Source organism: Phyllobates terribilis, unplaced genomic scaffold (assembly GCF_046119375.1).
Source record: "Phyllobates terribilis strain yellow unplaced genomic scaffold, ASM4611937v1 Scaffold_40__1_contigs__length_11209783, whole genome shotgun sequence".
Lineage (NCBI taxonomy): Eukaryota > Metazoa > Chordata > Amphibia > Anura > Dendrobatidae > Phyllobates > Phyllobates terribilis.
Window position 1 is genome coordinate 4,963,590 of NW_027362800.1, and position 26,294 is coordinate 4,989,883.

Genomic DNA, 26,294 nt, shown 5'->3' on the forward strand with positions numbered 1-26,294 from the left:
AGAAAAGCAAAGCCAAAGAGTCCATCCCAAAATCCGACAAACAAGCAAAATGAACAAAAAGCATTGAATTCAATTCTTTCTGATTTTAGAAACTGCATTAAAGAAGGGGTGCACCGGTCCTGGAGATACTGCAATACCAGGTCAATGCGTGGAGTGGACAGAGCAAGCTCTTTTTCCATCTCCCTGTTCTAAAAATCCATTTAATATATGGTCCCCAGATAGGGGACGTATCAGATATTAAACTGATAAGAACAGATACTACACTTGATCTTAGCCAAAAGGCCGAGAAGCGATAACCAGAATTGGTTTCCGACTACGGTGCCACCCAAGGATTCTGAAAAGTCCATTTGTGGAGATGGCCACCTGGACTCCCGTTAAGAAGACATGCTGTCAACCTCTAGATCCCTCACATGCCTGCACTTTTCGGCTTGCTGCTGCTGCAATCCACGCGTTTTAGATCTGCATAACTCCACCTCTTTTAGCACAGTACCCTCAACCCCCGGCTGTTCCCACCCGCCTCAACACCGTTGGAAGGGAGGAGAACCAATTAAGGCGGGGGGGTGGTGGAACGAGCAGCTGTCTACCCTTAGCAGGAGGGTTGCTGATTAATTACCTCTCCTGCTGCTGCTGCTGCTGGCTGTCCAGCAGCAGACTGAAGGTGGCTGCTGCTGTGCGCAGGTATATAAAGGCTCAGAGCCTATTATGACACGCGCAGCCAGCGTTCCATTGCCACATTCCGTCTACTGCAGGCGGGATACCTGGATGGCTGAATGTCACTGAGAAGCTCACAGAGACCGCCATAAGCAACAGTTTAAAAGAATGCCACAGACTAATCAACCAAACTTTTTGGGTTGGTTTCTCTTTTATAGTCTGCAGGCATTAAATGAAAGAAGTCAGTGTTCCAGCAGAGGGAGACAACGTTTCAGAAAAGGCATTGTAGCAAACCAAAAAAGAAATTTTAAGCGCAGCAGAGTAACCAGCTCACATACCTGTTAGCTCAGGTGAGTTTAAAAGGCTGCTGTTGATAACAAGGGCATTTGCTAAATAGATGGTGTGTGTGCAACAATATACTGAAAGGTCAATTATATTGTGCAGCTTATCTCACCACCTGTAGTTATTTAGGTGAAAGCTCCAAAATGCTTGCCTAATATGTCTGTTTATCCAAAAGGAAGTATAGAGGGAGAGCTAGATAGATAGCATTGCATTACATTACATTACATGGCAATGCAATGCACAGTTGCTGAAGTTGAACCAAAATGAGCTTGTCATCTGGCTTCTGCAACTTTTAACATGAAAAATCCAATGAGGAGAAGAAAAGCAAAGCCAAAGAGTCCATCCCAAAATCCGACAAACAAGCAAAATGAACAAAAAGCATTGAATTCAATTCTTTCTGATTTTAGAAACTGCATTAAAGAAGGGGTGCACCGGTCCTGGAGATACTGCAATACCAGGTCAATGCGTGGAGTGGACAGAGCAAGCTCTTTTTCCATCTCCCTGTTCTAAAAATCCATTTAATATATGGTCCCCAGATAGGGGACGTATCAGATATTAAACTGATAAGAACAGATTTTTTTTTTTAATTTGGCTATCCCCTCACAGGGATAAAACCAGTTTTATTTAAAAATTACACAGATGTACAGAAATAAAAGCAACATTTTACATCATTACAAATTTTTATACATTATCTCGAAACATACGAGACTTAAAAACATAAATTATTCAAATAGGATAAAAATTTGCATATATTCAAATTTATAAAATGTTACAAAAATTCAAAATGTGTTCCATACATTGACATCCCATTTTAGGGAGATATTTGGATTATTTTTTTTATCTAATAAAAAATATACATACATTTCACTTAAACAAAAACGAAAAACATAATTTAAAGACAATTCATCATGATTAAAAATTAAAATATTTCGGGCTTTCCAGAGAGCTATTTTGGCGCAATTTATTGTCTTCCATGCCATAATTTTTTGGTCTTCTGTTGGGCATTCCATAAGTCCATAAAGTATTGTGGCGTAGTTAAAGTCTTTGAGGTCTGCCACTTTTTCCATCAGAGGGAGCAATTTTCTCCAGAACGCTTTTGCAAAAGGACAAGTCCATAGTAGATGTTTCACTGATTCCTCCTCTTGACATCTGCTTCTTGGGCAAATGGCAGACCTCACGAGTCCTCTTCTATTTTGGAATGCCCGGCACGGAAGACATTGGTGTGCGCAGCTCCAAGCCAAATCTTTCTGTATATTAAAAAGATATTTTGCATTAATGACTTTCCATATATTCAATATTTGTTCATCATCATAGCGCTCAATGTTACATAACTCTTCATTTTTACAGAGACTTTTAATTAATTTCTTACTATTTTGTAGATCTCCCGCTTCTTTACCCCCTAAAATAAAATGAATCACTATTTTTTCTAAAATTAAATAATGCGTTGGCAGTTTAAAAGCATATGGAGATGATAAAACCATTTCAAACCACCCAAACTTTCTCATAAAAAAAACAGTGTTATAACGCATAAAAAAGGACCAATAGTGATTTTTAAAAAGGGCATTAAAACAGAAGCAAAAAAATTTAATTAAAAGGAATCTACTAAAATCTGGAAAGTCTTTCCCACCTTTGAGCTTTGGTTTTGTTACAATTTCTCTTTTTAATTTCTCCATCTTAGAACTCCAGAAAAAAGTAAAACATGCTTTAGTGATCTTTTTTAAAATATTTACAGGGGGAGGGAAAACCAAACTCAAATACAATAAAAGAGGCAAAATGACCATTTTTATAATTAATACTTTACCCTCCATCGTTAATTTTCTCATATTCCACATACATATTTTCGTATTCACTTTCTGAGCTACCGCCTCCCAGTTATTTAGACCATTATTGGATTCACAGAAAGAAATACCTAAAATATTAATAGAGTCAGTTATTGGAATAAAAACATCGTGTAAAATCATCTCCCCAATATTTAAAATACTACTCTTATTAAAATTAACCTTAAAACCAGAAGCTGTACAAAAGGATTGGATCTGTTTGAGTGAGTTTTGTAGTGATGGTGCATCTCGGCAAAGGACCGCCACATCGTCCATGTAACCCACCACTTTTGCTTCTGTTCCTTTGCTTCCAGGTAGAGGGATACCACATGTTTGTCTATCTCTACGGATTGCACATAAAAGTGGCTCAAGAGCACAAATAAAAAGTAGTGGGGACAGGGGGCACCCCTGTTTTACCCCTGATTTTAAAAAAACATCTTGTGTCTTAAAACCATTTACTAAAATCTTACTTGTGCAGTCCTTATAAAACGCTTTAAGAGATAATAAAAACCTTTCTGGTATGCCCATTTTTTCTAAAACCTTAAAAAGATAAAAATGAGAAATCTGATCAAAAGCTTTTTCGAAGTCAATTGATAAAATTGCCATCTTCCCTTTTCTGTTTTTAATGTCTTCAATACAGTCTTTAACAAGGTTTAGATTGTCCCAGATACTGCGCTCAGGCACACCACATACTTGGTTTGAGTGGATTATTTTTCCTATAATTTTTTTAAGGCGGTTTGCACAAATTTTTGCCATTATTTTATAGTCACAGTTTAGTAGGGTTATAGGTCTCCAGTTTTTTAAGTCTGTCTTATCACCTTTCTTATATAATAATGAGACCTCCCCTTTTTTCCAGGATTTTAATAAAACCTTATCATTAAAAACTTCAGTAAAAACATAAAACAGATCCTCTTTTAAAATATCATAAAATTTTACATAAAACTCTATAGGAATACCGTCTGATCCAGGGACTTTTCCAATTTTAAAACTTTTTATGGTTTGTAAAATTTCTTCTTCTGTTATGTTTTGTGATAAAAACTCTTGGGAGGCGGTATCTAAAACAGATGTTATTTCTTCTAGAGAATTTTGCATTATATTTTCATCTATTCTTTTATCATTAAAAAGATTAAAATAGTAACCATGTACCTTTTCCAAAATTTTTCCCATATTTTTCTCTCCATCTATATCTTCAATTACTGTTTTTTTCTCTCTAATTTTTTTAAAAAAATATCTAGAACATTTTTCGTCTTCCTCCACGTGTTTTATTCTGGAGCGGAAAATGAGCTCTTTCCCTTTTTGTTCTAGTGATTTTGTTATTTCTTCTTTCAGTATTTTAATATCTTTTTCTACTTCTAGACCATTTTCTCTAAGTTTATATAAGGTCTGTAACCGGGTATTTAAATTATTATATAATTCTAGCTTTTCTTTTGCTTTATATATGCTTTTCTTAATAAAAAAATCTTTTATTTTTTTTTTCATTTTATCCCACCAGGCACTTATAGGGACATTTACATCTTTCTTCCTCCTGCAGTTTTTATAAAATTCAATAAAATCCGATAAAATCTTAGAATCATTTAAAAGGGATACATTCATTTTCCAAGTTTTTTTCCCACATTTTTTATTAGCATTAATTTTTACACTAAAAGATAAAAATTTATGATCTGAGAAGATATTATCGTGGGTTTCACATTTATCAGGTAAAATTTGTTCTGAACCGAATATAAAATCTATTCTTGAACTGCAATTTAAATTGCTCCAGGTAAAGCCGGCCTCTACTGAACTAGTCTTGTTGCATTCTTTATAAATATCAACAAGTCTAAAATCACTTAAAATATTACTTAACATACCGGAAGTTTTGTCATAGTTTCTACTTACGGCTGTAGAGCGCCGACTTTCACCCTTTAAAATACAATTAAAATCACCTGCCAGGATAAAAGGTTCAGAGGTATTAATAAATAATGGTAAAATCTCTAACATGTCAGCTCTTTCATTTTTATCTGGGGACCCATAAAAATTTAAAAATTGCCATTTTACACCATTAATAAAAGCTTTAACTAATAACATACGACCTGGTAAAATCTCTTGGATAAAATCAATTTGAACGTTTCCCTTAAAAAGTATAGCTATCCCTGCTGAACCGGTAACATTTGACCCGGACCACACTGATGGGCCACATTTCCAATCCTCTTTGTATTTTTTGTAGGATACTGTGTGCGGGATATTGCATTCCTGTAAAAAGAAGACGGAAGCCGTAAGACAAGTTAAAAAATTAAATAATGTTACTCTTCTGGTTTTTGATTTTAGACCCCTCACATTGAGGGAAATGCCCTTAAGTTCTGCCATTGGAGGAAAGTAAAAAAATTATATAAAACAGAAATACGGAACTTACTTCCTATCCGCTGAACCGGCCAGACCACTTACGCTCGAGCTACTTCCCTCGTCCGAATTTATCGTAAGTAAGGACTCCATGGAGGAGGAACTTGACTCACCAAGACAATGACCCAACGCTACATGTGAGTAGCTTGGGAGACAACTAAGAGGAACAGCACCCTGGGTCTCCATGGGCTGGCCATTCAGATCCTTATCAGGTGGGTCCCCAGGTGGCTCCCCTGCACCCAGGGGAGGCCGACACACAGGGGAAGGTTGTGTACAAGGCAATGTACCCGAGCTCATGGAGCTGGCAAGGCCCGGCTCCCCACCGGGGTCAGCAGGGTCCGGGACCTTTGGGGGACCAACGTCCACCTCCCCACCAGGAGATGTGTCCATCTGATCCCCATCAGCCGCTCCATTAGAACCATCTTTCTTCCCTCTTTTCTTTTTATGGGGACCCACCGTAGTCCAGTTAGCCTCAGACTCAGGCCCAGGAAACCCAGTTTTTGCCTCGGGCTCGGTGTCAACCTTCTGCCGGTCTCTTTTGGTTTTACCGATCATGCCCTTTTGTTCCTTTTCTGCCTTTCTTTTAGCCTCCCTGTTGTCTTGGTGCCAACTTTTCCTCACTGCTTGGGAGTTACCCTTCATTACCTCTGAGCTTTCCTCATCACTCGAATCGCCCTCTTTGCTCGCTGAGGCTCCAGGTTGTTGTTCCTCCTCCTGAGGGGTGGTCTGACCTGTTGGTTCATTTTCGGATGTCCTGGCCTTTTCCTTCCGTCTCTGTTCGGCCTCCCAGAACCTATGTGGGCATGAAAAATAAAAATGACCAGGTTTTTGGCAGAAATTACATTTTTTATCATGAGGACATTCTTTGGTGTCATGTTCTGTACTAGCACAGTTTCTACAGGTTGCCTCACAGTCATCCTTAAAATGGCCATATTTTCCACAGTTTCTACAAAAGGGTGGCATACCAGAAAAAAAGAAGTCTCCATTTGAGGAACCTATTTTAAAACGTGCAGGAGGGAGTTTCACACCGCCTGGGAAATTAGGGTCTCTTTCACATGTTACTAGAAATTTCCATTTGGACGTCCATATGTGAAACTCATTAAGTACTTTCAATATACATTTTACACTTTTAAAGTACATTGAAAGAAAACATGTTAGTTCCACTGAAGTAACGAAAGGAGAAAATACTTTAAGGATTACCATTTTTACCTCATCCAGGACGTGCTCGATAACTTGTATTCCTTTTAGAATAGGATTGTTTTTTGCCTTTCTGGCTCTTACCAGGACATCCTGAAAAATGCCTTCCCCGGTGAAGGTGATGTCATAATCGCCACGCCTCGGATAATCCTGGATAGAGAGAATCTCGTTCTTCTGCACATGAAAGAGCCCTTCAAGCACGTCCTGGACTACGTACCGCAATTTCCTTTCATCACTTCCGCCCTCTGTGAAATGAATACGGATAGTGTTTTTAAGCCTCGCATAGTGAGGCACGAGGTTGGGGTCAACCTCCATGGTAACGCAACAAGAAAAAGCAAATCGCAAACCGCTTGCAATCTGCGCCTTTCAGAGTTCTGTAAACAGAAACACCTGAGAGGCTGGGGGGGATCGCAACCCGTTACCCTGGGACTAAGCCCTCTCCCAATAGCAGCAGGCAGGGGAGCCCACCGAAGTGGGTCACCCTGCAAGGCCGAGGAGAGGGGTACCCGAGTACCTTCTGGACCACAGTCGCCTGTACAAGACACTTGACCGCAGCCAAAAGGCCGAGAAGCGATAACCAGAATTGGTTTCCGACTACGGTGCCACCCAAGGATTCTGAAAAGTCCATTTGTGGAGATGGCCACCTGGACTCCCGTTAAGAAGACATGCTGTCAACCTCTATATCCCTCACATGCCTGCACTTTTCGGCTTGCTGCTGCTGCAATCCACGCGTTTTAGATCTGCATAACTCCACCTCTTTTAGCACAGTACCCTCAACCCCCGGCTGTTCCCACCCGCCTCAACACCGTTGGAAGGGAGGAGAACCAATTAAGGCGGGGGGGGGGTGGAACGAGCAGCTGTCTACCCTTAGCAGGAGGGTTGCTGATTAATTACCTCTCCTGCTGCTGCTGCTGCTGGCTGTCCAGCAGCAGACTGAAGGTGGCTGCTGCTGTGCGCAGGTATATAAAGGCTCAGAGCCTATTATGACACGCGCAGCCAGCGTTCCATTGCCACATTCCGTCTACTGCAGGCGGGATACCTGGATGGCTGAATGTCACTGAGAAGCTCACAGAGACCGCCATAAGCAACAGTTTAAAAGAATGCCACAGACTAATCAACCAAACTTTTTGGGTTGGTTTCTCTTTTATAGTCTGCAGGCATTAAATGAAAGAAGTCAGTGTTCCAGCAGAGGGAGACAACGTTTCAGAAAAGGCATTGTAGCAAACCAAAAAAGAAATTTTAAGCGCAGCAGAGTAACCAGCTCACATACCTGTTAGCTCAGGTGAGTTTAAAAGGCTGCTGTTGATAACAAGGGCATTTGCTAAATAGATGGTGTGTGTGCAACAATATACTGAAAGGTCAATTATATTGTGCAGCTTATCTCACCACCTGTAGTTATATAGGTGAAAGCTCCAAAATGCTTGCCTAATATGTCTGTTTATCCAAAAGGAAGTATAGAGGGAGAGCTAGATAGATAGCATTGCATTACATTACATTACATGGCAATGCAATGCACAGTTGCTGAAGTTGAACCAAAATGAGCTTGTCATCTGGCTTCTGCAACTTTTAACATGAAAAATCCAATGAGGAGAAGAAAAGCAAAGCCAAAGAGTCCATCCCAAAATCCGACAAACAAGCAAAATGAACAAAAAGCATTGAATTCAATTCTTTCTGATTTTAGAAACTGCATTAAAGAAGGGGTGCACCGGTCCTGGAGATACTGCAATACCAGGTCAATGCGTGGAGTGGACAGAGCAAGCTCTTTTTCCATCTCCCTGTTCTAAAAATCCATTTAATATATGGTCCCCAGATAGGGGACGTATCAGATATTAAACTGATAAGAACAGATACTACACTTGATCTTAGCCAAAAGGCCGAGAAGCGATAACCAGAATTGGTTTCCGACTACGGTGCCACCCAAGGATTCTGAAAAGTCCATTTGTGGAGATGGCCACCTGGACTCCCGTTAAGAAGACATGCTGTCAACCTCTAGATCCCTCACATGCCTGCACTTTTCGGCTTGCTGCTGCTGCAATCCACGCGTTTTAGATCTGCATAACTCCACCTCTTTTAGCACAGTACCCTCAACCCCCGGCTGTTCCCACCCGCCTCAACACCGTTGGAAGGGAGGAGAACCAATTAAGGCGGGGGGGGGGGTGGAACGAGCAGCTGTCTACCCTTAGCAGGAGGGTTGCTGATTAATTACCTCTCCTGCTGCTGCTGCTGCTGGCTGTCCAGCAGCAGACTGAAGGTGGCTGCTGCTGTGCGCAGGTATATAAAGGCTCAGAGCCTATTATGACACGCGCAGCCAGCGTTCCATTGCCACATTCCGTCTACTGCAGGCGGGATACCTGGATGGCTGAATGTCACTGAGAAGCTCACAGAGACCGCCATAAGCAACAGTTTAAAAGAATGCCACAGACTAATCAACCAAACTTTTTGGGTTGGTTTCTCTTTTATAGTCTGCAGGCATTAAATGAAAGAAGTCAGTGTTCCAGCAGAGGGAGACAACGTTTCAGAAAAGGCATTGTAGCAAACCAAAAAAGAAATTTTAAGCGCAGCAGAGTAACCAGCTCACATACCTGTTAGCTCAGGTGAGTTTAAAAGGCTGCTGTTGATAACAAGGGCATTTGCTAAATAGATGGTGTGTGTGCAACAATATACTGAAAGGTCAATTATATTGTGCAGCTTATCTCACCACCTGTAGTTATATAGGTGAAAGCTCCAAAATGCTTGCCTAATATGTCTGTTTATCCAAAAGGAAGTATAGAGGGAGAGCTAGATAGATAGCATTGCATTACATTACATTACATGGCAATGCAATGCACAGTTGCTGAAGTTGAACCAAAATGAGCTTGTCATCTGGCTTCTGCAACTTTTAACATGAAAAATCCAATGAGGAGAAGAAAAGCAAAGCCAAAGAGTCCATCCCAAAATCCGACAAACAAGCAAAATGAACAAAAAGCATTGAATTCAATTCTTTCTGATTTTAGAAACTGCATTAAAGAAGGGGTGCACCGGTCCTGGAGATACTGCAATACCAGGTCAATGCGTGGAGTGGACAGAGCAAGCTCTTTTTCCATCTCCCTGTTCTAAAAATCCATTTAATATATGGTCCCCAGATAGGGGACGTATCAGATATTAAACTGATAAGAACAGATACTACACTTGATCTTAGCCAAAAGGCCGAGAAGCGATAACCAGAATTGGTTTCCGACTACGGTGCCACCCAAGGATTCTGAAAAGTCCATTTGTGGAGATGGCCACCTGGACTCCCGTTAAGAAGACATGCTGTCAACCTCTAGATCCCTCACATGCCTGCACTTTTCGGCTTGCTGCTGCTGCAATCCACGCGTTTTAGATCTGCATAACTCCACCTCTTTTAGCACAGTACCCTCAACCCCCGGCTGTTCCCACCCGCCTCAACACCGTTGGAAGGGAGGAGAACCAATTAAGGCGGGGGGGGGGGGTGGAACGAGCAGCTGTCTACCCTTAGCAGGAGGGTTGCTGATTAATTACCTCTCCTGCTGCTGCTGCTGCTGGCTGTCCAGCAGCAGACTGAAGGTGGCTGCTGCTGTGCGCAGGTATATAAAGGCTCAGAGCCTATTATGACACGCGCAGCCAGCGTTCCATTGCCACATTCCGTCTACTGCAGGCGGGATACCTGGATGGCTGAATGTCACTGAGAAGCTCACAGAGACCGCCATAAGCAACAGTTTAAAAGAATGCCACAGACTAATCAACCAAACTTTTTGGGTTGGTTTCTCTTTTATAGTCTGCAGGCATTAAATGAAAGAAGTCAGTGTTCCAGCAGAGGGAGACAACGTTTCAGAAAAGGCATTGTAGCAAACCAAAAAAGAAATTTTAAGCGCAGCAGAGTAACCAGCTCACATACCTGTTAGCTCAGGTGAGTTTAAAAGGCTGCTGTTGATAACAAGGGCATTTGCTAAATAGATGGTGTGTGTGCAACAATATACTGAAAGGTCAATTATATTGTGCAGCTTATCTCACCACCTGTAGTTATTTAGGTGAAAGCTCCAAAATGCTTGCCTAATATGTCTGTTTATCCAAAAGGAAGTATAGAGGGAGAGCTAGATAGATAGCATTGCATTACATTACATTACATGGCAATGCAATGCACAGTTGCTGAAGTTGAACCAAAATGAGCTTGTCATCTGGCTTCTGCAACTTTTAACATGAAAAATCCAATGAGGAGAAGAAAAGCAAAGCCAAAGAGTCCATCCCAAAATCCGACAAACAAGCAAAATGAACAAAAAGCATTGAATTCAATTCTTTCTGATTTTAGAAACTGCATTAAAGAAGGGGTGCACCGGTCCTGGAGATACTGCAATACCAGGTCAATGCGTGGAGTGGACAGAGCAAGCTCTTTTTCCATCTCCCTGTTCTAAAAATCCATTTAATATATGGTCCCCAGATAGGGGACGTATCAGATATTAAACTGATAAGAACAGATTTTTTGATTGAAGCTGCATCCAAGGCACTGAAAAATGTGACCGAAGTCACACCAAAACAGCGCACGAGGCGAGGATTCATGTGGACCCTTCCCGGAGGAGAGGGTCCCCAATAAACCATCCCCATCCCTCCGAGCCAGAAGGCCACAGCGAGGGTCAGGGATCTCCGATGCTCTCCCTAGCCGAAGCCGGAGAAGAGCCGTTTTCGTGCTCCCAGCTTCCATCTAGGCTGCCACCCTAGTGGAGCTGGAGCCTGTGTTGGTTTCTCAGCCCAAAGCTGACCGGACCTCCGACCGGGTTTATAAAAATTCCCCTTCCTAGCCCGGAGGCCAGGAATAGGGGGGGTTGCTCAGAAAGTATGATTGGCAAAGGTGCGGCGTGCTACGAAGCCAAGTCTTTCTGGGGTTCCCAGTCCCAGTAAGCTTCGACTCCCACCAGGGCGCCTACTCCTGGGGCACATTGCTCCAAAGCCCTCACACTTACCCAGCATAGTGACTTCGATCCTGGAGGGCCATGTTTTCCATCAGATAACTCTATGAGCCACCTGGCGTACTAACAAGTGCACCAAACCAGTGTGTAATATGCATCAATTTACTAGGGCAGCCCAAGGACAAAACTGCCTTTTCAAAAGATACTACACTTGATCTTAGCCAAAAGGCCGAGAAGCGATAACCAGAATTGGTTTCCGACTACGGTGCCACCCAAGGATTCTGAAAAGTCCATTTGTGGAGATGGCCACCTGGACTCCCGTTAAGAAGACATGCTGTCAACCTCTAGATCCCTCACATGCCTGCACTTTTCGGCTTGCTGCTGCTGCAATCCACGCGTTTTAGATCTGCATAACTCCACCTCTTTTAGCACAGTACCCTCAACCCCCGGCTGTTCCCACCCGCCTCAACACCGTTGGAAGGGAGGAGAACCAATTAAGGCGGGGGGGGTGGAACGAGCAGCTGTCTACCCTTAGCAGGAGGGTTGCTGATTAATTACCTCTCCTGCTGCTGCTGCTGCTGGCTGTCCAGCAGCAGACTGAAGGTGGCTGCTGCTGTGCGCAGGTATATAAAGGCTCAGAGCCTATTATGACACGCGCAGCCAGCGTTCCATTGCCACATTCCGTCTACTGCAGGCGGGATACCTGGATGGCTGAATGTCACTGAGAAGCTCACAGAGACCGCCATAAGCAACAGTTTAAAAGAATGCCACAGACTAATCAACCAAACTTTTTGGGTTGGTTTCTCTTTTATAGTCTGCAGGCATTAAATGAAAGAAGTCAGTGTTCCAGCAGAGGGAGACAACGTTTCAGAAAAGGCATTGTAGCAAACCAAAAAAGAAATTTTAAGCGCAGCAGAGTAACCAGCTCACATACCTGTTAGCTCAGGTGAGTTTAAAAGGCTGCTGTTGATAACAAGGGCATTTGCTAAATAGATGGTGTGTGTGCAACAATATACTGAAAGGTCAATTATATTGTGCAGCTTATCTCACCACCTGTAGTTATTTAGGTGAAAGCTCCAAAATGCTTGCCTAATATGTCTGTTTATCCAAAAGGAAGTATAGAGGGAGAGCTAGATAGATAGCATTGCATTACATTACATTACATGGCAATGCAATGCACAGTTGCTGAAGTTGAACCAAAATGAGCTTGTCATCTGGCTTCTGCAACTTTTAACATGAAAAATCCAATGAGGAGAAGAAAAGCAAAGCCAAAGAGTCCATCCCAAAATCCGACAAACAAGCAAAATGAACAAAAAGCATTGAATTCAATTCTTTCTGATTTTAGAAACTGCATTAAAGAAGGGGTGCACCGGTCCTGGAGATACTGCAATACCAGGTCAATGCGTGGAGTGGACAGAGCAAGCTCTTTTTCCATCTCCCTGTTCTAAAAATCCATTTAATATATGGTCCCCAGATAGGGGACGTATCAGATATTAAACTGATAAGAACAGATACTACACTTGATCTTAGCCAAAAGGCCGAGAAGCGATAACCAGAATTGGTTTCCGACTACGGTGCCACCCAAGGATTCTGAAAAGTCCATTTGTGGAGATGGCCACCTGGACTCCCGTTAAGAAGACATGCTGTCAACCTCTAGATCCCTCACATGCCTGCACTTTTCGGCTTGCTGCTGCTGCAATCCACGCGTTTTAGATCTGCATAACTCCACCTCTTTTAGCACAGTACCCTCAACCCCCGGCTGTTCCCACCCGCCTCAACACCGTTGGAAGGGAGGAGAACCAATTAAGGCGGGGGGGGGGGTGGAACGAGCAGCTGTCTACCCTTAGCAGGAGGGTTGCTGATTAATTACCTCTCCTGCTGCTGCTGCTGGCTGTCCAGCAGCAGACTGAAGGTGGCTGCTGCTGTGCGCAGGTATATAAAGGCTCAGAGCCTATTATGACACGCGCAGCCAGCGTTCCATTGCCACATTCCGTCTACTGCAGGCGGGATACCTGGATGGCTGAATGTCACTGAGAAGCTCACAGAGACCGCCATAAGCAACAGTTTAAAAGAATGCCACAGACTAATCAACCAAACTTTTTGGGTTGGTTTCTCTTTTATAGTCTGCAGGCATTAAATGAAAGAAGTCAGTGTTCCAGCAGAGGGAGACAACGTTTCAGAAAAGGCATTGTAGCAAACCAAAAAAGAAATTTTAAGCGCAGCAGAGTAACCAGCTCACATACCTGTTAGCTCAGGTGAGTTTAAAAGGCTGCTGTTGATAACAAGGGCATTTGCTAAATAGATGGTGTGTGTGCAACAATATACTGAAAGGTCAATTATATTGTGCAGCTTATCTCACCACCTGTAGTTATTTAGGTGAAAGCTCCAAAATGCTTGCCTAATATGTCTGTTTATCCAAAAGGAAGTATAGAGGGAGAGCTAGATAGATAGCATTGCATTACATTACATTACATGGCAATGCAATGCACAGTTGCTGAAGTTGAACCAAAATGAGCTTGTCATCTGGCTTCTGCAACTTTTAACATGAAAAATCCAATGAGGAGAAGAAAAGCAAAGCCAAAGAGTCCATCCCAAAATCCGACAAACAAGCAAAATGAACAAAAAGCATTGAATTCAATTCTTTCTGATTTTAGAAACTGCATTAAAGAAGGGGTGCACCGGTCCTGGAGATACTGCAATACCAGGTCAATGCGTGGAGTGGACAGAGCAAGCTCTTTTTCCATCTCCCTGTTCTAAAAATCCATTTAATATATGGTCCCCAGATAGGGGACGTATCAGATATTAAACTGATAAGAACAGATACTACACTTGATCTTAGCCAAAAGGCCGAGAAGCGATAACCAGAATTGGTTTCCGACTACGGTGCCACCCAAGGATTCTGAAAAGTCCATTTGTGGAGATGGCCACCTGGACTCCCGTTAAGAAGACATGCTGTCAACCTCTAGATCCCTCACATGCCTGCACTTTTCGGCTTGCTGCTGCTGCAATCCACGCGTTTTAGATCTGCATAACTCCACCTCTTTTAGCACAGTACCCTCAACCCCCGGCTGTTCCCACCCGCCTCAACACCGTTGGAAGGGAGGAGAACCAATTAAGGCGGGGGGGGTGGAACGAGCAGCTGTCTACCCTTAGCAGGAGGGTTGCTGATTAATTACCTCTCCTGCTGCTGCTGCTGCTGGCTGTCCAGCAGCAGACTGAAGGTGGCTGCTGCTGTGCGCAGGTATATAAAGGCTCAGAGCCTATTATGACACGCGCAGCCAGCGTTCCATTGCCACATTCCGTCTACTGCAGGCGGGATACCTGGATGGCTGAATGTCACTGAGAAGCTCACAGAGACCGCCATAAGCAACAGTTTAAAAGAATGCCACAGACTAATCAACCAAACTTTTTGGGTTGGTTTCTCTTTTATAGTCTGCAGGCATTAAATGAAAGAAGTCAGTGTTCCAGCAGAGGGAGACAACGTTTCAGAAAAGGCATTGTAGCAAACCAAAAAAGAAATTTTAAGCGCAGCAGAGTAACCAGCTCACATACCTGTTAGCTCAGGTGAGTTTAAAAGGCTGCTGTTGATAACAAGGGCATTTGCTAAATAGATGGTGTGTGTGCAACAATATACTGAAAGGTCAATTATATTGTGCAGCTTATCTCACCACCTGTAGTTATTTAGGTGAAAGCTCCAAAATGCTTGCCTAATATGTCTGTTTATCCAAAAGGAAGTATAGAGGGAGAGCTAGATAGATAGCATTGCATTACATTACATTACATGGCAATGCAATGCACAGTTGCTGAAGTTGAACCAAAATGAGCTTGTCATCTGGCTTCTGCAACTTTTAACATGAAAAATCCAATGAGGAGAAGAAAAGCAAAGCCAAAGAGTCCATCCCAAAATCCGACAAACAAGCAAAATGAACAAAAAGCATTGAATTCAATTCTTTCTGATTTTAGAAACTGCATTAAAGAAGGGGTGCACCGGTCCTGGAGATACTGCAATACCAGGTCAATGCGTGGAGTGGACAGAGCAAGCTCTTTTTCCATCTCCCTGTTCTAAAAATCCATTTAATATATGGTCCCCAGATAGGGGACGTATCAGATATTAAACTGATGAGAACAGATACTACACTTGATCTTAGCCAAAAGGCCGAGAAGCGATAACCAGAATTGGTTTCCGACTACGGTGCCACCCAAGGATTCTGAAAAGTCCATTTGTGGAGATGGCCACCTGGACTCCCGTTAAGAAGACATGCTGTCAACCTCTAGATCCCTCACATGCCTGCACTTTTCGGCTTGCTGCTGCTGCAATCCACGCGTTTTAGATCTGCATAACTCCACCTCTTTTAGCACAGTACCCTCAACCCCCGGCTGTTCCCACCCGCCTCAACACCGTTGGAAGGGAGGAGAACAAATTAAGGCGGGGGGGGGGGTGGAACGAGCAGCTGTCTACCCTTAGCAGGAGGGTTGCTGATTAATTACCTCTCCTGCTGCTGCTGCTGCTGGCTGTCCAGCAGCAGACTGAAGGTGGCTGCTGCTGTGCGCAGGTATATAAAGGCTCAGAGCCTATTATGACACGCGCAGCCAGCGTTCCATTGCCACATTCCGTCTACTGCAGGCGGGATACCTGGATGGCTGAATGTCACTGAGAAGCTCACAGAGACCGCCATAAGCAACAGTTTAAAAGAATGCCACAGACTAATCAACCAAACTTTTTGGGTTGGTTTCTCTTTTATAGTCTGCAGGCATTAAATGAAAGAAGTCAGTGTTCCAGCAGAGGGAGACAACGTTTCAGAAAAGGCATTGTAGCAAACCAAAAAAGAAATTTTAAGCGCAGCAGAGTAACCAGCTCACATACCTGTTAGCTCAGGTGAGTTTAAAAGGCTGCTGTTGATAACAAGGGCATTTGCTAAATAGATGGTGTGTGTGCAACAATATACTGAAAGGTCAATTATATTGTGCAGCTTATCTCACCACCTGTAGTTATTTAGGTGAAAGCTCCAAAATGCTTGCCTAATATGTCTGTTTATCCAAAAGGAAGTATAGAGGGAGAGCTAGATAGATAGCATTGCATTACATTACATTACATGGCAATGCAATGCACAGTTGCTGAAGTTGAACCAAAATGAGCTTGTCATCTGGCTTCTGCAACTTTTAACATGAAAAATCCAATGAGGAGAAGAAAAGCAAAGCCAAAGAGTCCATCCCAAAATCCGACAAACAAGCAAAATGAACAAAAAGCATTGAATTCAATTCTTTCTGATTTTAGAAACTGCATTAAAGAAGGGGTGCACCGGTCCTGGAGATACTGCAATACCAGGTCAATGCGTGGAGTGGACAGAGCAAGCTCTTTTTCCATCTCCCTGTTCTAAAAATCCATTTAATATATGGTCCCCAGATAGGGGACGTATCAGATATTAAACTGATAAGAACAGATACTACACTTGATCTTAGCCAAAAGGCCGAGAAGCGATAACCAGAATTGGTTTCCGACTACGGTGCCACCCAAGGATTCTGAAAAGTCCATTTGTGGAGATGGCCACCTGGACTCCCGTTAAGAAGACATGCTGTCAACCTCTAGATCCCTCACATGCCTGCACTTTTCGGCTTGCTGCTGCTGCAATCCACGCGTTTTAGATCTGCATAACTCCACCTCTTTTAGCACAGTACCCTCAACCCCCGGCTGTTCCCACCCGCCTCAACACCGTTGGAAGGGAGGAGAACCAATTAAGGCGGGGGGGGGGGTGGAACGAGCAGCTGTCTACCCTTAGCAGGAGGGTTGCTGATTAATTACCTCTCCTGCTGCTGCTGCTGCTGGCTGTCCAGCAGCAGACTGAAGGTGGCTGCTGCTGTGCGCAGGTATATAAAGGCTCAGAGCCTATTATGACACGCGCAGCCAGCGTTCCATTGCCACATTCCGTCTACTGCAGGCGGGATACCTGGATGGCTTAATGTCACTGAGAAGCTCACAGAGACCGCCATAAGCAACAGTTTAAAAGAATGCCACAGACTAATCAACCAAACTTTTTGGGTTGGTTTCTCTTTTATAGTCTGCAGGCATTAAATGAAAGAAGTCAGTGTTCCAGCAGAGGGAGACAACGTTTCAGAAAAGGCATTGTAGCAAACCAAAAAAGAAATTTTAAGCGCAGCAGAGTAACCAGCTCACATACCTGTTAGCTCAGGTGAGTTTAAAAGGCTGCTGTTGATAACAAGGGCATTTGCTAAATAGATGGTGTGTGTGCAACAATATACTGAAAGGTCAATTATATTGTGCAGCTTATCTCACCACCTGTAGTTATTTAGGTGAAAGCTCCAAAATGCTTGCCTAATATGTCTGTTTATCCAAAAGGAAGTATAGAGGGAGAGCTAGATAGATAGCATTGCATTACATTACATTACATGGCAATGCAATGCACAGTTGCTGAAGTTGAACCAAAATGAGCTTGTCATCTGGCTTCTGCAACTTTTAACATGAAAAATCCAATGAGGAGAAGAAAAGCAAAGCCAAAGAGTCCATCCCAAAATCCGACAAACAAGCAAAATGAACAAAAAGCATTGAATTCAATTCTTTCTGATTTTAGAAACTGCATTAAAGAAGGGGTGCACCGGTCCTGGAGATACTGCAATACCAGGTCAATGCGTGGAGTGGACAGAGCAAGCTCTTTTTCCATCTCCCTGTTCTAAAAATCCATTTAATATATGGTCCCCAGATAGGGGACGTATCAGATATTAAACTGATAAGAACAGATACTACACTTGATCTTAGCCAAAAGGCCGAGAAGCGATAACCAGAATTGGTTTCCGACTACGGTGCCACCCAAGGATTCTGAAAAGTCCATTTGTGGAGATGGCCACCTGGACTCCCGTTAAGAAGACATGCTGTCAACCTCTAGATCCCTCACATGCCTGCACTTTTCGGCTTGCTGCTGCTGCAATCCACGCGTTTTAGATCTGCATAACTCCACCTCTTTTAGCACAGTACCCTCAACCCCCGGCTGTTCCCACCCGCCTCAACACCGTTGGAAGGGAGGAGAACCAATTAAGGCGGGGGAGGGGGTGGAACGAGCAGCTGTCTACCCTTAGCAGGAGGGTTGCTGATTAATTACCTCTCCTGCTGCTGCTGCTGCTGGCTGTCCAGCAGCAGACTGAAGGTGGCTGCTGCTGTGCGCAGGTATATAAAGGCTCAGAGCCTATTATGACACGCGCAGCCAGCGTTCCATTGCCACATTCCGTCTACTGCAGGCGGGATACCTGGATGGCTGAATGTCACTGAGAAGCTCACAGAGACCGCCATAAGCAACAGTTTAAAAGAATGCCACAGACTAATCAACCAAACTTTTTGGGTTGGTTTCTCTTTTATAGTCTGCAGGCATTAAATGAAAGAAGTCAGTGTTCCAGCAGAGGGAGACAACGTTTCAGAAAAGGCATTGTAGCAAACCAAAAAAGAAATTTTAAGCGCAGCAGAGTAACCAGCTCACATACCTGTTAGCTCAGGTGAGTTTAAAAGGCTGCTGTTGATAACAAGGGCATTTGCTAAATAGATGGTGTGTGTGCAACAATATACTGAAAGGTCAATTATATTGTGCAGCTTATCTCACCACCTGTAGTTATTTAGGTGAAAGCTCCAAAATGCTTGCCTAATATGTCTGTTTATCCAAAAGGAAGTATAGAGGGAGAGCTAGATAGATAGCATTGCATTACATTACATTACATGGCAATGCAATGCACAGTTGCTGAAGTTGAACCAAAATGAGCTTGTCATCTGGCTTCTGCAACTTTTAACATGAAAAATCCAATAAGGAGAAGAAAAGCAAAGCCAAAGAGTCCATCCCAAAATCCGACAAACAAGCAAAATGAACAAAAAGCATTGAATTCAATTCTTTCTGATTTTAGAAACTGCATTAAAGAAGGGGTGCACCGGTCCTGGAGATACTGCAATACCAGGTCAATGCGTGGAGTGGACAGAGCAAGCTCTTTTTCCATCTCCCTGTTCTAAAAATCCATTTAATATATGGTCCCCAGATAGGGGACGTATCAGATATTAAACTGATAAGAACAGATACTACACTTGATCTTAGCCAAAAGGCCGAGAAGCGATAACCAGAATTGGTTTCCGACTGCGGTGCCACCCAAGGATTCTGAAAAGTCCATTTGTGGAGATGGCCACCTGGACTCCCGTTAAGAAGACATGCTGTCAACCTCTAGATCCCTCACATGCCTGCACTTTTCGGCTTGCTGCTGCTGCAATCCACGCGTTTTAGATCTGCATAACTCCACCTCTTTTAGCACAGTACCCTCAACCCCCGGCTGTTCCCACCCGCCTCAACACCGTTGGAAGGGAGGAGAACCAATTAAGGCGGGGGGGGGTGGAACGAGCAGCTGTCTACCCTTAGCAGGAGGGTTGCTGATTAATTACCTCTCCTGCTGCTGCTGCTGCTGGCTGTCCAGCAGCAGACTGAAGGTGGCTGCTGCTGTGCGCAGGTATATAAAGGCTCAGAGCCTATTATGACACGCGCAGCCAGCGTTCCATTGCCACATTCCGTCTACTGCAGGCGGGATACCTGGATGGCTGAATGTCACTGAGAAGCTCACAGAGACCGCCATAAGCAACAGTTTAAAAGAATGCCACAGACTAATCAACCAAACTTTTTGGGTTGGTTTCTCTTTTATATTCTGCAGGCATTAAATGAAAGAAGTCAGTGTTCCAGCAGAGGGAGACAACGTTTCAGAAAAGGCATTGTAGCAAACCAAAAAAGAAATTTTAAGCGCAGCAGAGTAACCAGCTCACATACCTGTTAGCTCAGGTGAGTTTAAAAGGCTGCTGTTGATAACAAGGGCATTTGCTAAATAGATGGTGTGTGTGCAACAATATACTGAAAGGTCAATTATATTGTGCAGCTTATCTCACCACCTGTAGTTATTTAGGTGAAAGCTCCAAAATGCTTGCCTAATATGTCTGTTTATCCAAAAGGAAGTATAGAGGGAGAGCTAGATAGATAGCATTGCATTACATTACATTACATGGCAATGCAATGCACAGTTGCTGAAGTTGAACCAAAATGAGCTTGTCATCTGGCTTCTGCAACTTTTAACATGAAAAATCCAATGAGGAGAAGAAAAGCAAAGCCAAAGAGTCCATCCCAAAATCCGACAAACAAGCAAAATGAACAAAAAGCATTGAATTCAATTCTTTCTGATTTTAGAAACTGCATTAAAGAAGGGGTGCACCGGTCCTGGAGATACTGCAATACCAGGTCAATGCGTGGAGTGGACAGAGCAAGCTCTTTTTCCATCTCCCTGTTCTAAAAATCCATTTAATATATGGTCCCCAGATAGGGGACGTATCAGATATTAAACTGATAAGAACAGATACTACACTTGATCTTAGCCAAAAGGCCGAGAAGCGATAACCAGAATTGGTTTCCGACTACGGTGCCACCCAAGGATTCTGAAAAGTCCATTTGTGGAGATGGCCACCTGGACTCCCGTTAAGAAGACATGCTGTCAACCTCTAGATCCCTCACATGCCTGCACTTTTCGGCTTGCTGCTGCTGCAATCCACGCGTTTTAGATCTGCATAACTCCACCTCTTTTAGCACAGTACCCTCAACCCCCGGCTGTTCCCACCCGCCTCAACACCGTTGGAAGGGAGGAGAACCAATTAAGGCGGGGGGGGGGGGGTGGAACGAGCAGCTGTCTACCCTTAGCAGGAGGGTTGCTGATTAATTACCTCTCCTGCTGCTGCTGCTGCTGGCTGTCCAGCAGCAGACTGAAGGTGGCTGCTGCTGTGCGCAGGTATATAAAGGCTCAGAGCCTATTATGACACGCGCAGCCAGCGTTCCATTGCCACATTCCGTCTACTGCAGGCGGGATACCTGGATGGCTGAATGTCACTGAGAAGCTCACAGAGACCGCCATAAGCAACAGTTTAAAAGAATGCCACAGACTAATCAACCAAACTTTTTGGGTTGGTTTCTCTTTTATAGTCTGCAGGCATTAAATGAAAGAAGTCAGTGTTCCAGCAGAGGGAGACAACGTTTCAGAAAAGGCATTGTAGCAAACCAAAAAAGAAATTTTAAGCGCAGCAGAGTAACCAGCTCACATACCTGTTAGCTCAGGTGAGTTTAAAAGGCTGCTGTTGATAACAAGGGCATTTGCTAAATAGATGGTGTGTGTGCAACAATATACTGAAAGGTCAATTATATTGTGCAGCTTATCTCACCACCTGTAGTTATTTAGGTGAAAGCTCCAAAATGCTTGCCTAATATGTCTGTTTATCCAAAAGGAAGTATAGAGGGAGAGCTAGATAGATAGCATTGCATTACATTACATTACATGGCAATGCAATGCACAGTTGCTGAAGTTGAACCAAAATGAGCTTGTCATCTGGCTTCTGCAACTTTTAACATGAAAAATCCAATGAGGAGAAGAAAAGCAAAGCCAAAGAGTCCATCCCAAAATCCGACAAACAAGCAAAATGAACAAAAAGCATTGAATTCAATTCTTTCTGATTTTAGAAACTGCATTAAAGAAGGGGTGCACCGGTCCTGGAGATACTGCAATACCAGGTCAATGCGTGGAGAGGACAGAGCAAGCTCTTTTTCCATCTCCCTGTTCTAAAAATCCATTTAATATATGGTCCCCAGATAGGGGACGTATCAGATATTAAACTGATAAGAACAGATACTACACTTGATCTTAGCCAAAAGGCCGAGAAACGATAACCAGAATTGGTTTCCGACTACGGTGCCACCCAAGGATTCTGAAAAGTCCATTTGTGGAGATGGCCACCTGGACTCCCGTTAAGAAGACATGCTGTCAACCTCTACATCCCTCACATGCCTGCACTTTTCGGCTTGCTGCTGCTGCAATCCACGCGTTTTAGATCTGCATAACTCCACCTCTTTTAGCACAGTACCCTCAACCCCCGGCTGTTCCCACCCGCCTCAACACCGTTGGAAGGGAGGAGAACCAATTAAGGCGGGGGGGGGGTGGAACGAGCAGCTGTCTACCCTTAGCAGGAGGGTTGCTGATTAATTACCTCTCCTGCTGCTGCTGCTGCTGGCTGTCCAGCAGCAGACTGAAGGTGGCTGCTGCTGTGCGCAGGTATATAAAGGCTCAGAGCCTATTATGACACGCGCAGCCAGCGTTCCATTGCCACATTCCGTCTACTGCAGGCGGGATACCTGGATGGCTGAATGTCACTGAGAAGCTCACAGAGACCGCCATAAGCAACAGTTTAAAAGAATGCCACAGACTAATCAACCAAACTTTTTGGGTTGGTTTCTCTTTTATAGTCTGCAGGCATTAAATGAAAGAAGTCAGTGTTCCAGCAGAGGGAGACAACGTTTCAGAAAAGGCATTGTAGCAAACCAAAAAAGAAATTTTAAGCGCAGCAGAGTAACCAGCTCACATACCTGTTAGCTCAGGTGAGTTTAAAAGGCTGCTGTTGATAACAAGGGCATTTGCTAAATAGATGGTGTGTGTGCAACAATATACTGAAAGGTCAATTATATTGTGCAGCTTATCTCACCACCTGTAGTTATTTAGGTGAAAGCTCCAAAATGCTTGCCTAATATGTCTGTTTATCCAAAAGGAAGTATAGAGGGAGAGCTAGATAGATAGCATTGCATTACATTACATTACATGGCAATGCAATGCACAGTTGCTGAAGTTGAACCAAAATGAGCTTGTCATCTGGCTTCTGCAACTTTTAACATGAAAAATCCAATGAGGAGAAGAAAAGCAAAGCCAAAGAGTCCATCCCAAAATCCGACAAACAAGCAAAATGAACAAAAAGCATTGAATTCAATTCTTTCTGATTTTAGAAACTGCATTAAAGAAGGGGTGCACCGGTCCTGGAGATACTGCAATACCAGGTCAATGCGTGGAGTGGACAGAGCAAGCTCTTTTTCCATCTCCCTGTTCTAAAAATCCATTTAATATATGGTCCCCAGATAGGGGACGTATCAGATATTAAACTGATAAGAACAGATACTACACTTGATCTTAGCCAAAAGGCCGAGAAGCGATAACCAGAATTGGTTTCCGACTACGGTGCCACCCAAGGATTCTGAAAAGTCCATTTGTGGAGATGGCCACCTGGACTCCCGTTAAGAAGACATGCTGTCAACCTCTAGATCCCTCACATGCCTGCACTTTTCGGCTTGCTGCTGCTGCAATCCACGCGTTTTAGATCTGCATAACTCCACCTCTTTTAGCACAGTACCCTCAACCCCCGGCTGTTCCCACCCGCCTCAACACCGTTGGAAGGGAGGAGAACCAATTAAGGCGGGGGGGGGGGGGGTGGAACGAGCAGCTGTCTACCCTTAGCAGGAGGGTTGCTGATTAATTACCTCTCCTGCTGCTGCTGCTGCTGGCTGTCCAGCAGCAGACTGAAGGTGGCTGCTGCTGTGCGCAGGTATATAAAGGCTCAGAGCCTATTATGACACGCGCAGCCAGCGTTCCATTGCCACATTCCGTCTACTGCAGGCGGGATACCTGGATGGCTGAATGTCACTGAGAAGCTCACAGAGACCGCCATAAGCAACAGTTTAAAAGAATGCCACAGACTAATCAACCAAACTTTTTGGGTTGGTTTCTCTTTTATAGTCTGCAGGCATTAAATGAAAGAAGTCAGTGTTCCAGCAGAGGGAGACAACGTTTCAGAAAAGGCATTGTAGCAAACCAAAAAAGAAATTTTAAGCGCAGCAGAGTAACCAGCTCACATACCTGTTAGCTCAGGTGAGTTTAAAAGGCTGCTGTTGATAACAAGGGCATTTGCTAAATAGATGGTGTGTGTGCAACAATATACTGAAAGGTCAATTATATTGTGCAGCTTATCTCACCACCTGTAGTTATTTAGGTGAAAGCTCCAAAATGCTTGCCTAATATGTCTGTTTATCCAAAAGGAAGTATAGAGGGAGAGCTAGATAGATAGCATTGCATTACATTACATTACATGGCAATGCAATGCACAGTTGCTGAAGTTGAACCAAAATGAGCTTGTCATCTGGCTTCTGCAACTTTTAACATGAAAAATCCAATGAGGAGAAGAAAAGCAAAGCCAAAGAGTCCATCCCAAAATCCGACAAACAAGCAAAATGAACAAAAAGCATTGAATTCAATTCTTTCTGATTTTAGAAACTGCATTAAAGAAGGGGTGCACCGGTCCTGGAGATACTGCAATACCAGGTCAATGCGTGGAGAGGACAGAGCAAGCTCTTTTTCCATCTCCCTGTTCTAAAAATCCATTTAATATATGGTCCCCAGATAGGGGACGTATCAGATATTAAACTGATAAGAACAGATACTACACTTGATCTTAGCCAAAAGGCCGAGAAACGATAACCAGAATTGGTTTCCGACTACGGTGCCACCCAAGGATTCTGAAAAGTCCATTTGTGGAGATGGCCACCTGGACTCCCGTTAAGAAGACATGCTGTCAACCTCTACATCCCTCACATGCCTGCACTTTTCGGCTTGCTGCTGCTGCAATCCACGCGTTTTAGATCTGCATAACTCCACCTCTTTTAGCACAGTACCCTCAACCCCCGGCTGTTCCCACCCGCCTCAACACCGTTGGAAGGGAGGAGAACCAATTAAGGCGGGGGGGGGGTGGAACGAGCAGCTGTCTACCCTTAGCAGGAGGGTTGCTGATTAATTACCTCTCCTGCTGCTGCTGCTGCTGGCTGTCCAGCAGCAGACTGAAGGTGGCTGCTGCTGTGCGCAGGTATATAAAGGCTCAGAGCCTATTATGACACGCGCAGCCAGCGTTCCATTGCCACATTCCGTCTACTGCAGGCGGGATACCTGGATGGCTGAATGTCACTGAGAAGCTCACAGAGACCGCCATAAGCAACAGTTTAAAAGAATGCCACAGACTAATCAACCAAACTTTTTGGGTTGGTTTCTCTTTTATAGTCTGCAGGCATTAAATGAAAGAAGTCAGTGTTCCAGCAGAGGGAGACAACGTTTCAGAAAAGGCATTGTAGCAAACCAAAAAAGAAATTTTAAGTGCAGCAGAGTAACCAGCTCACATACCTGTTAGCTCAGGTGAGTTTAAAAGGCTGCTGTTGATAACAAGGGCATTTGCTAAATAGATGGTGTGTGTGCAACAATATACTGAAAGGTCAATTATATTGTGCAGCTTATCTCACCACCTGTAGTTATTTAGGTGAAAGCTCCAAAATGCTTGCCTAATATGTCTGTTTATCCAAAAGGAAGTATAGAGGGAGAGCTAGATAGATAGCATTGCATTACATTACATTACATGGCAATGCAATGCACAGTTGCTGAAGTTGAACCAAAATGAGCTTGTCATCTGGCTTCTGCAACTTTTAACATGAAAAATCCAATGAGGAGAAGAAAAGCAAAGCCAAAGAGTCCATCCCAAAATCCGACAAACAAGCAAAATGAACAAAAAGCATTGAATTCCATTCTTTCTGATTTTAGAAACTGCATTAAAGAAGGGGTGCACCGGTCCTGGAGATACTGCAATACCAGGTCAATGCGTGGAGTGGACAGAGCAAGCTCTTTTTCCATCTCCCTGTTCTAAAAATCCATTTAATATATGGTCCCCAGATAGGGGACGTATCAGATATTAAACTGATAAGAACAGATACTACACTTGATCTTAGCCAAAAGGCCGAGAAGCGATAACCAGAATTGGTTTCCGACTACGGTGCCACCCAAGGATTCTGAAAAGTCCATTTGTGGAGATGGCCACCTGGACTCCCGTTAAGAAGACATGCTGTCAACCTCTAGATCCCTCACATGCCTGCACTTTTCGGCTTGCTGCTGCTGCAATCCACGCGTTTTAGATCTGCATAACTCCACCTCTTTTAGCACAGTACCCTCAACCCCCGGCTGTTCCCACCCGCCTCAACACCGTTGGAAGGGAGGAGAACCAATTAAGGCGGGGGGGGGTGGAACGAGCAGCTGTCTACCCTTAGCAGGAGGGTTGCTGATTAATTACCTCTCCTGCTGCTGCTGCTGCTGCTGG

At 43.8% G+C, this 26,294-nt stretch overlaps 16 non-coding genes and 1 pseudogene across 16 annotated transcripts; all 17 read right to left on the minus strand.

Moving 5' to 3' along the window:
* Positions 1-103: 103 nt before the first annotated feature.
* Positions 104-294, minus strand: LOC141187692 (U2 spliceosomal RNA). The gene has a single exon (XR_012261854.1). It is a non-coding gene; the product is annotated as a U2 spliceosomal RNA (small nuclear RNA).
* A 1,120-nt stretch (positions 295-1,414) lies between these two features.
* Positions 1,415-1,603, minus strand: LOC141185800 (U2 spliceosomal RNA). The gene has a single exon (XR_012260414.1). It is a non-coding gene; the product is annotated as a U2 spliceosomal RNA (small nuclear RNA).
* Positions 1,604-8,078: 6,475 nt separating this feature from the next.
* On the minus strand, positions 8,079-8,269 carry LOC141187693 (U2 spliceosomal RNA). The gene has a single exon (XR_012261855.1). It is a non-coding gene; the product is annotated as a U2 spliceosomal RNA (small nuclear RNA).
* A 1,121-nt stretch (positions 8,270-9,390) lies between these two features.
* Positions 9,391-9,581, minus strand: LOC141187696 (U2 spliceosomal RNA). Its single transcript, XR_012261857.1, has one exon. It is a non-coding gene; the product is annotated as a U2 spliceosomal RNA (small nuclear RNA).
* Positions 9,582-10,703: 1,122 nt separating this feature from the next.
* On the minus strand, positions 10,704-10,885 carry LOC141185636 (U2 spliceosomal RNA). Its single transcript, XR_012260278.1, has one exon. It is a non-coding gene; the product is annotated as a U2 spliceosomal RNA (small nuclear RNA).
* Positions 10,886-11,409: 524 nt separating this feature from the next.
* Positions 11,410-11,525, minus strand: LOC141186141 (U2 spliceosomal RNA; annotated as a pseudogene).
* A 1,118-nt stretch (positions 11,526-12,643) lies between these two features.
* On the minus strand, positions 12,644-12,834 carry LOC141187697 (U2 spliceosomal RNA). Its single transcript, XR_012261858.1, has one exon. It is a non-coding gene; the product is annotated as a U2 spliceosomal RNA (small nuclear RNA).
* A 1,118-nt stretch (positions 12,835-13,952) lies between these two features.
* On the minus strand, positions 13,953-14,143 carry LOC141187698 (U2 spliceosomal RNA). Its single transcript, XR_012261859.1, has one exon. It is a non-coding gene; the product is annotated as a U2 spliceosomal RNA (small nuclear RNA).
* A 1,118-nt stretch (positions 14,144-15,261) lies between these two features.
* LOC141185215 (U2 spliceosomal RNA) lies at positions 15,262-15,452 on the minus strand. The gene has a single exon (XR_012259898.1). It is a non-coding gene; the product is annotated as a U2 spliceosomal RNA (small nuclear RNA).
* Positions 15,453-16,573: 1,121 nt separating this feature from the next.
* On the minus strand, positions 16,574-16,764 carry LOC141187699 (U2 spliceosomal RNA). Its single transcript, XR_012261860.1, has one exon. It is a non-coding gene; the product is annotated as a U2 spliceosomal RNA (small nuclear RNA).
* Positions 16,765-17,885: 1,121 nt separating this feature from the next.
* LOC141187700 (U2 spliceosomal RNA) lies at positions 17,886-18,076 on the minus strand. Its single transcript, XR_012261861.1, has one exon. It is a non-coding gene; the product is annotated as a U2 spliceosomal RNA (small nuclear RNA).
* A 1,121-nt stretch (positions 18,077-19,197) lies between these two features.
* On the minus strand, positions 19,198-19,388 carry LOC141187701 (U2 spliceosomal RNA). Its single transcript, XR_012261862.1, has one exon. It is a non-coding gene; the product is annotated as a U2 spliceosomal RNA (small nuclear RNA).
* A 1,119-nt stretch (positions 19,389-20,507) lies between these two features.
* Positions 20,508-20,698, minus strand: LOC141187702 (U2 spliceosomal RNA). The gene has a single exon (XR_012261863.1). It is a non-coding gene; the product is annotated as a U2 spliceosomal RNA (small nuclear RNA).
* Positions 20,699-21,821: 1,123 nt separating this feature from the next.
* LOC141186396 (U2 spliceosomal RNA) lies at positions 21,822-22,012 on the minus strand. Its single transcript, XR_012260678.1, has one exon. It is a non-coding gene; the product is annotated as a U2 spliceosomal RNA (small nuclear RNA).
* Positions 22,013-23,132: 1,120 nt separating this feature from the next.
* Positions 23,133-23,323, minus strand: LOC141187703 (U2 spliceosomal RNA). Its single transcript, XR_012261864.1, has one exon. It is a non-coding gene; the product is annotated as a U2 spliceosomal RNA (small nuclear RNA).
* Positions 23,324-24,447: 1,124 nt separating this feature from the next.
* On the minus strand, positions 24,448-24,638 carry LOC141186409 (U2 spliceosomal RNA). The gene has a single exon (XR_012260690.1). It is a non-coding gene; the product is annotated as a U2 spliceosomal RNA (small nuclear RNA).
* A 1,120-nt stretch (positions 24,639-25,758) lies between these two features.
* LOC141187704 (U2 spliceosomal RNA) lies at positions 25,759-25,949 on the minus strand. Its single transcript, XR_012261865.1, has one exon. It is a non-coding gene; the product is annotated as a U2 spliceosomal RNA (small nuclear RNA).
* Between the last annotated feature and the right edge of the window lie 345 nt (positions 25,950-26,294).